The sequence below is a fragment of the Dipodomys spectabilis genome, unplaced genomic scaffold, assembly GCF_019054845.1.
Source record: "Dipodomys spectabilis isolate Male_0828 unplaced genomic scaffold, ASM1905484v1 ptg000305l, whole genome shotgun sequence".
Classification (NCBI taxonomy): Eukaryota; Metazoa; Chordata; class Mammalia; order Rodentia; family Heteromyidae; genus Dipodomys; species Dipodomys spectabilis.
The window spans coordinates 208999-218754 of record NW_024870982.1 but is presented as its reverse complement, the minus strand read 5'-3'; the positions used below and the strand labels follow the sequence as shown (position 1 = coordinate 218754).

The following is a 9756-nucleotide window of genomic DNA, read 5'->3' as shown; positions in this document are numbered from 1 at the left end:
ATTAATCGCCTTACTACAGTGCCGAGACTACTTTCCAAAAAGTGCACTCATATGTATACTAGGGATGAGGTAAGTATACCCCTCTTCATCGGGAAGCCAAGAGTGGACATTTAGACATTGTCCATGAGTTGGTAGCTCAAGGCAGATATTCATGCAATAACTCTGAATGGCTTGGCACCCCTGCACAGTGCTTATATGTGGAATAACACCAGAATGGATTCGTTCTTACTTCATCATGATGCAGATACCAATCCCCAAACTAAAGGCCTCTTGACACCCTTGCATATTGCTGCTGGGAATAGAAATAGCGAAGATATGCTGTATCTCCTTCTGTTGAACCATTATATCAAACCAGGTCTGAAGAACAACTTGGAATAAACTGCATTTGATATTGCCAAAAGGATAAGTATGTATCACTACCTCTTTGAAGTTGTGGATTGCTGTACATATTGTTCTCCTATGTAGAAATGGTTTGGTTAAGTTTCTTAAATTTCAAAAGTGCCAGTCCATACTTTGTGTTCCTATAAAATATTTTCATATACAAAGCAACAGCAATATCTTAATTTAAAAATTCATGGATTCCATAGTGTTCTTCCACGTGAATTGCCTGACTTTGATGTCAAAATGTATTCAAGAGTTGTTTGTATGCATCTATAATGATTTCTGCAGAGCTTGTGATTTTTTTAATTTTAACTTATCGGTTGAAATGAATAGTATAGAAACTAAAGATATTCCTGGTGCTTGTCTACAAAAAGTATCTATGTTTGTATAAACTCCATAATCTATTTCATTGTCTTCTAGATATAATACTTTGAAGTCTACATTGTTATATAATATATACCTTCATTAATAAATGTGTCCTTTCAGATTACATTCCATATAGAAAAAGTTTAAGATTCCTTTTTCCTAGGTCCTTATATTATTTTATTTCTTTTTTATTTTTTTATTTTATTTCTTTTTTTATTTTTTTAACAATTGCAATTTTTTTAATTGTGAAAATACCATACAAAAGAGTTACAATTACATGGGCAATATAATGAGTACATTTCTTATCAAGAATTGTTGCCTCCTCCTTTGTTTCCCCTTCCCATCCCTTCCCATCTTGCACCCCCAACCCCTCACCTCCGCCTATTCTCCCCCTACCCACTACCCCCCCTCCCCTCCACCAGGCCAAAATTGTAAAGTTCATTTTTCAACAAAATAACTTGTACATATCGTTGTTGCAAGGGTCCACCTGTATCCCTATTTAAATGATTTGTTTTTTCCCTTTCCCTCCACAAATTATCCCAACATCCAATACACTGAAAGCAGGGGTTAGACCGTGGGGTAGGGACATACAAAGCAACAAACAAATAATTTTATGAATGTGATAGAAGCAACCACATGAAAGAAAAAAACATTTTTATATACCTTCCCATCCCTTCCCATCCTTCCTCCTCCGCCCCAACCAATCTTCGCCGCCCCCCCCACCCCCCGCACCAAAGTTGTAAAGTTCATTTTCGACATAACAACTAGTACTTCTCATTGTTGAAACGGGTCCATCTGTATCCTTATTTAAACGACTTTTTTCCCCCTTCCCCTCCACAAATTATAACGACATCAAATACAGTGAAAGCAGGGGTTATACTGTGGGGGAGGGACATATAAAGCAACAAACAAATAACCTCATAAATGTGTTAGAAACAATCGCAAGAAAGAAAAAAAACATTTGAATACATATATTAGGGTTCATTTCCCTAACATCACCTTATCTGACCTTTTCTGCTTGACTCAGACATATACTAGATATTGCAAATAAGCGAAACCATGGGACCTATGTTTCTTTGGGCTTGGCTTACTTCATTTAATATAATTTTTTCCAAGTGTTTCCATTTCCTAACAAATGGGGCAATGTCATTCTTTCTGATGGAGGCATAGAATTCCATTGTATATATATACCACATTTTATTAATCCATTCATCTACTGAGGAGCATCTGGGTTGGTTCCATAAGTTAGTTATAATAAATAATGCTGCAATAAACATAGTTAGGCTGGTAGATTTAGTGTGGTCTTGTTTGTAAACATTTGGGTAAATGCCCAAAAGTGGGATTGCTGGGTTATAGGGGAGCTCTATGTGGAGTCTTTTGAGGAACCTCCATACTGCTTTCTAACGGGTTTGAACAAGTTTACACTCCCACCAACATCCCCTCCAGCATCTGTTGTTTTTAGAGTTCTTGATTTTTGCCATTCTAATTGGAGTGAGGTGGTATCTGAATGTTGTTTTGATTTTCATTTCTTTTTATTGCTAGGGAGGTTGAGCATTTCTTCATGTGTCTGTTGGCCATCCTTCTTTCTTCTTCAGAGAAGTTTCTGTTTAAGTCTTTAGCCCACTTATTTATTGGGCAGTTGTTTCTTTGAGGATTTGTTGTTGGGGGGTTGATTTTTTGAGTTCCAAGTATATTTTAGATATGAGACCCTTGTCGGTTGTATGGCTAGTGAAGATCTTCTCCCAATCTGTGGGCTTTCTATTGATCTTGCTAGCTATGTCCTTTGCCATGCAGAAGGTCTGCAACTTCATGCAATCCCATTTGTCCAAACTTTCTTTGATTGTTTTGTTTCTGGGTCTCTATTAAGAAAATTTCAGACTGCACCAAGGAGACCTAGGTTTTCTCCTATTCCATCCTGTAATGTTTTCAGAGTGTCTGCTTTGACTCTGAGGTCTTTGATCCATTTGGAGTTGCTTCTGGTGCAGAGTGACATATAAGGATCTAGCTTTAGTTTTCTAAAATTAGTTAACCAATTTTGCTAGCACCATTTACTGAAAAGGCTGTCTTTCTTCCATACTATTGTTTTAGCTCCCTTATCGAAGATTAGATGGCTATAGGTCTGTAGGTTCATTTCTGGGTTTTCAATTCTATTCCATTGGTCCAGAGATCTGTTCTGGTGTCAATACCATGCTGTTTTGATTACTATGGCTTTATAGTAGAGTTTGAAATTTGGTATTTGTATTCCTCCAGCAGTTTTCTTTCAATTGAGGACCGTTTGTGGTATTTGGGGTCTTTTATTATTCCATATGAATTTTTGAATTGCCTCTTCTATTTTCTTGAAGACTGAGTTTGGAATTTTGATAGGTATTGCATTGAATTTATAGATAGCCTTGGGAAGTATTGCCATTTTCACGATGTTGATTTTTCCAATCCAGGAGCATGGGAATTTTTGTCATTTTCTATGTTCTGTTTTGATATCCTTTGTCAAGTTTTTACAGTTTTGATCATAAAGGTCCTTCACTTTTTGGTTAAGTTAATTCCAAGGTATTTTATTTTTTGTGGGGCTATTACAAATGGAATTGCTTTCCTAATTTCACCAACACTTTACTTATTGTTGCCATACAGAAAATCCATTGATTTTTGGGGGTTAATTTTATACCCCGCTACTTTGCCAAAGTTTTGAATCAACTTGAGTAATTTGGGAGTGGAGTCTATGGGATTCTTTAAATACAAGATCATGTCATCTGCAAAGAGGGAGAATTTTATTTCTTTTTTCCCTATTTGGATCACCTTTATGTTTGCATCCTGTCTTATTGCTGTAGATAGGGATTCTAATACAAGATTGAAGAGAATTGGCGATAGTCGACATCCTTGTCTTGTTCCTGAGTTAAGAGGAAATGACTTTAGTTTTTCACCATTAAGTATAATGCTGGCTGTAGGTTTGTCATACGTAGCCTTTATTCTATTGAGGAATGTTCCATGGATTCCTAATTTTTCCAGAACCTTCATCATAAAGGGGTTATGGATCTTGTCAAATGCTTTTTCTGCATATATTGAGATAACCATGTGGTTCTTATCCTTGCTTCTGTTGATGTGAGGAATTATATTAATTGATTTGCATCCCTGAAATGAATCCTGTTTGATCATGTTGAATGATTTTCTGGATGCATTGTTGAAGACGATTGGCCATAATTTTGTTGAGAAGTTTTGCATCAATGTTCATCAAAAAAAAAATGGGTCTATAGTTCTCTTTCTTTGATGAGTCCCTGCCTGGTTTTGGGATGAGGGTGATGATGGCTTCATAGAATGTGTTCGGTAGTGAACTTTCTCTTTCAATTTCATTGAAGAGTTGGAGTAGTATTGGTGTGAGCTCTGCATTTAAAGGCCTTGTAGATTTCTGCTGTAAACCATCTGAACCTGGACTTTTCTTAGGTGAGAGGTCTCTTATTGCTGTTTCTATTTCAATGCTTGATAAGCTCCAGTTAAGATGGTTTAACTCATCTTGGTTTAGTATTGGCATGTCAATATTTGCTAGGAAAAAGTCCATTTCTGCCAAGTTCTCAAACTTATTAGCATAAAGTTTTGCGAATTATTCCCTTATAATATTCTGAATCTTGGTTGTTTCTGTGGTGATGTTTCCATTCTCATCTCTGAGTTTATTGATTTGGGTGTGTTCTCTTCTTTTTGTGATAAGATTTGCTAAGGGTCTGTCAATTTTGTTAATTTTTTCCAAGAACCAACTCTTTGTTTTGTTGATAATTTCTATAGTTTTATTGGATTCGAATTCATTTAATTCTGATTTAATTTTAATTAAAATCAATTAATTAAAATAATTATTTCTTTCCATCTATTATATTGGGGTATATCTTGCTGCTCTTTTTCAAGGAGGTTCAGATGTCTCATTAAATTGTTGGTTTCAGATCTCTCCAACTTGTTGATATAGGATCTCAGAGCTATAAACTTGTCTCTGAGTACTGCCTTTGCTTGTCCCAGAGGAGCTGGTAATTTGTGTGCTAATTTTTGTTGAATTGCATGAACATTTGAATTTCCTTTCTAATCTCTTCCATGACCCACTCATGATTCAGCAGTGTGTTGTTCAGGCTCCATGTGTTACAGGAGTTTCTTTGGTGGCTTTTGGTGTTGAGTTCTAATTTTATTCCCTTGTGGTCAGAGAGAATGCAAGGTATAACTTCAATGTTTCTCAATTTTGACAAGTTTGCATTGTGGCATAAATGTGGTCTATTTTAGAAAATGTTCCATGTGCTTCTGAGAAAAACTTGTATTGTGATGCTGGTGAGTGAAATATTCCATAGATGTCTGTTAAATCTATTTGATCTATGCAGTTGTTTACATCTGCGTTTCTCTATTGGGTTTTTTCCGAGTTGATCTATTTAGAGGGGAGAGTGGTGTATTAAAATCCCCAACAATTAATGTCTTTGGATCTCTGTGGGATTTGAGGGAAAGGAATGTTTCTTGGATAAATTTTGGTGCTACGTTGTTTGGCGAATAGATATTTAAAATTGTAATATCCTCCTGAAGGGGAAATCCCTTAATTATTATGTAGCGACCTTCTTTATCTGTTCTCACGAATTTTAATTTGAAGACTATTTTATCTGATATTAGGATTGCAACTCCCGACTGTTTATGGGGGCCGTTTGCTTGGTAGATTTTGTTCCAGATTTTAACACTTAAAATGTGTTTCTGTTTACTGGCAAGATGTGACTCCTGAAGACATCAGATAGAAGGATCTTGCTTTTTAATCCTACTGTACAGTCCATGTCGCTTAATTGGATAATTATGTATGTTAATGTTGAGAGATAGGAGTGAGAGGAATTTGGGAGCTCCTGTCATGTTATCTACCTTCTTGGGGGCTACAAAAACTGGGTTCTTCCTATGTTCTTGGATTCTCAGTTTGGGTGCATTTTATTGGCCTTTATTGTGGTCTTGTTGGTTTTCTATGTGTAGGACGTCTTTAAGAATCTTTTGTAGGGCTGGTTTGGTGGAGATGTATTGTTTCAATTTTTCTTTGCTATGGAAGGTTTTTATTTGGCCTTCAGTTATGAAGGAGAGTTTAGCTGGGTACAGTATTCTTGGTTGATTGCTGTTTGTTTTTAAGGCATTGCATACATCATTCCAGGCTCTTCTTGCTTTGATTGTCTCTGCTGAGAAATCTGAGGTGATTTTAATTGGTTTGCTTTTATAGGTGATTAATCTTTTCTCCTTCAAATGTTTAAGGATATTTTCCTTGGTGTGAATTCATCCTCTGCGGATTATAATGTGATGGTGGGATGTCCTGTTCCTGTCTGGTCTATTTGGAGTTCTAAAAGCTTCTTGTATCTGAATAGGCCTATCTTTTTCCATGTTTGGGAAGTTCTCTGCTAGGATTCTGTTAAACCAATTTCCTAGACGATTTACTTCTTCTGTTTCTAGGTGCTCCTCTGCACCCATTATCCTTAGATTAGGCCTTCTGATGCTGTCTTCCAACTGTTGGATAAATCTGTCATATTTCTTGGACTTGACTTGGATGGTTGTATGTTCTTTCTCTATAATATTTAGGCTGTCTTCAATCCCCGAGTTTCAATCTTCTGCATGGTCTAACCTGCTGTCAAGAGTTTCCACTTTTTTAAAATTTCTTTTCCTTCTAATTGGACAGCTTTGATGGCTTCAAATGCTTTATTGAAGCTTTGTTTTAGATCTTGTATAAACTTCTTTACTTCCTTAATTTGGTGTTCAGTGTTTATTCTCAAGTCAATTAGTTGTTTGGTTATGGTTTGCTTAGATTCCCATTTCTTCTGTTGGGTTCCATTCAGCATTCCCTTTGTGGTCTCCCTGAATTACTTCAGCTGTTTGTTACTGGATTCCATGACCACCTTTAGTGATCATTGTGTATCCTCATCCTGCTCTCTCAATTCCTGTATTACTCTTCGCTTAGCTTCCTCACGTTCACGCCATTCCTGTAGTTCTCTTTGAGTGTTCTCAATCTGCTCATGCCATTCCTGCCTTTCTCTTTGAGTATTCTCAAGCTGTTCATGCAAATCCTGTATCAGTTTTTGAGTAGCTTCCTCACGCTCAGGATATTCCTTTATAAACCTTTGGTTTGCCTCCTCTCTCTCCCTATCATGCTCATACAGATTCCTTTGTATGTTTTCAATCTTTTCATTTATCATGTTTGCCAGCAGTGTTTGTAGAGTTATTTGGGAACTCTCCTCTGGATTATTCATTATCTGTTCTGTCCCCTGATTTTCATGAGTGGGAGTTGAGATACCCGGACTTGACATTTTTCTTTTGTTTTTCCGGCTTACTCTGCCTATTTGGGATGAAAATAACACCAGTTTTTTGCTTGAACCCTATCTTAAGGCAAGCATCAACCAAAGTCTATATTTGCCCAGTCAATAGTCTGCAGATACAATATAGTTCAATAGAACATCTATTCAACGTCAAACAACTATATATTAATGGGCTACAAACTGCAAATCCGAATTTGGCAAACCAGAAATTATTAGGTTGAGGGAGAGATGTGGGTAAAAAATAGGAATAGAGATATGTGGGAAGGCACAGGGAGATTTAACTTAACTAAGTCTTAATCTCAAAGCAGGAAATAGGTTGGATAGGATGAAAGTAGAGAGAGAAAAAAGAAAAGAGAAAGGGGGAAAAAGAGACCAGAAAAAATTGAAAAGTAAAAATTAAAAATATTATGCAGAATCAAAAACGAAATATTCAGAGAAGAACGTGCATATAATGCAGAAGGGGAGGGATATAAAAGAGATGTGAAAAACTTAAAAATAAAAATACTTAAAATATTACATAGGTATAAATAGGTAGTAATGCTATTAAGGAATTTAAGTCTAAGAGGTTTTGAACTGAGTAATAAATTTGTGGATTAAGTGTGTACACATGGAGGATAAGGTCTAATAATGGACTATGTGTATATCTGAGAATGTGCAGAAAAACAATTAAGTCACATAAAAAAGAACAAAAGAGAAGTAAAGGTGAAAAGAATAAGAAAGAAAGAATAAAGATCAGAAGTTCAATAGAGCAAAATAAAAAACAAAAATAAATTTTTAAGAAAAAAAGAAGAAGAATGCACACACACATATACCACTGAAATAAAAATTATAAGAGGGGAAAATAGTTACTAGGAAACTTTTTTTTCAAAAAAGGTAAAAATTAAAAAAAACGTTTTAGAAAAAAAAATTTTTAATAAAATATACAAAAAAAATAGTTCTTTAATTTTTTTGGGAGTGGTGGGAAAAATCCTGTATCTCCCTTGTGCCTGTAACCAGCCTCTTGTTGGAGTCTCTGGTCTGCTTGTAGTGTTTGATTTTCCTATGGCTTGGTTGGTTTCTTAAGTCAGTTTGTTTGAACAGGCAGAAAAATGCTCTACTTTACCCAGGATTTTGTAATCCTTCTCTCAGGTTAGTTCAATGGGAGGGAGATCTGCTTTGATTAACACAAAAGAGGGACATGGCTTTTTCCTCAAGTTTGGAGATGCTGTGATGAGGCTAGGTTCTGGGTAGAGTTGAGGCCTTTCAGCAAACAGTAGCTTTTCCCAGGAGGTAGCTTGTGAGAAACTCAGAGAGCCCAGCCTGGAGCCACTCTCCAGGTTTATGTTTACTGAATTTCAATTGATTGTCAAGGCTGCTAAAGGGAGGGGCAGACTCTGGCTCTGATTACCCAGTGAAGAAAGCCACTCTTGGGGCTTGCACCTGAGCTGGGTGATTTTTCCCTGGGTGGAGCTCTCTGGTAGGACTCTTTAGGTTCTTGTGACCTGCTAAATGACTCTAGTTTTCTTCCAAGGCCTTAGTTGGAGCTAGCAGCTCCACCGAGCTTTGTCAGTACCCAAGATGGAGATGTCTGGTAGTTGGGGGGAGGGGTGGCCTTCTCTCCTCTGCTCTCTGAGAAGGAGTGAAGACATTTGGCTTCTACTCCCGCCGAGTCTTGGTTCCTGGGTGGTCTCTGGTCTGCGAACTGCAAGATGAAGATGTCTGCTCCTTGTCAGTTCTTGCTGGTGTTGAGTAGAATCTGCTTGTCCACCGTGTCTGGCTCCTTTGTCCTGCATTCTCTGTGTTACAGGATGGCGGCTATGGACAACGCTGCTACCGAGGCTGCTGGCAAGTGCTCAGATCTGTCTCCTTGCCTGGATTTTCCCTCTCTGTCCTAACTCTGTGTATAGTGATGGCACACTTGGTGTGATTCTCTGGCTTAGGACTGTTCACTGGAACTCTAAAACTGCTTTCTATGCGAGAGCTTGTTTAGCCTACAGCTTCTCCTCCACCATCTTCCGGGAACCCCCTATGACCATGGTTTAAATTTTATTTCTTTGGGATAAAATGACAATGTTATCTAATTTCAAGTTTTATAAAGTTTATGCTATGTAAGGGCCTTTCTAAGGTGAAGATTTAACATACTGATGTCAAACTAACCTTTAAGTCTATGAATTACATGTATTGTTACACTTGTATTTTTGTAATCAACTTTAAAAATTACACTTGTATTTTTGTAATCAACTTTTTAATAACTGTTTTTCATTTCTTGCATTTGAAGAATGAAAAATATGGAATACTTCACAAATTTTCATACCATCCTTGTGCAAGTACCATTTTAATCTCTGTATTGTTGTAATTTGGGTAGACCTGCTGCTGAAGCATGTAGTATCCTCTAAATTTAAGTACGTAATGATACAATATTTATACAGGCATATATCCATGGTTGCCTATTTGTAACAAGGAACCCTTATTTTTCCTAAAAATGCTATTGATCTTATTTCTCTAAAATTCTGTGCATAGTGGAAAAAACTTATATTGTATGGTCGATTGTTCACATTTGCAATTTTTTGTCAATAACTATTTTGTCGTTTTCATTTTAGATTTGATCATACTTTGAAACCTTTACAGCTAAGTCCAAAGGTGATGGCTTTTCAAGTACTTATTTATCAACTGAGTTAGCTTTGTGGAGCTAATGGATTCAAAGTAAGCCTTTCTTAAGAGCTATTTCTAAACTTCTGCAGCT

The 9756-nt window shown here is 36.7% G+C and overlaps 1 pseudogene; it reads right to left on the bottom strand.

Moving 5' to 3' along the window:
• Positions 1–9295: 9295 nt before the first annotated feature.
• Positions 9296–9395, bottom strand: LOC122127626 (annotated as a pseudogene).
• Between the last annotated feature and the right edge of the window lie 361 nt (positions 9396–9756).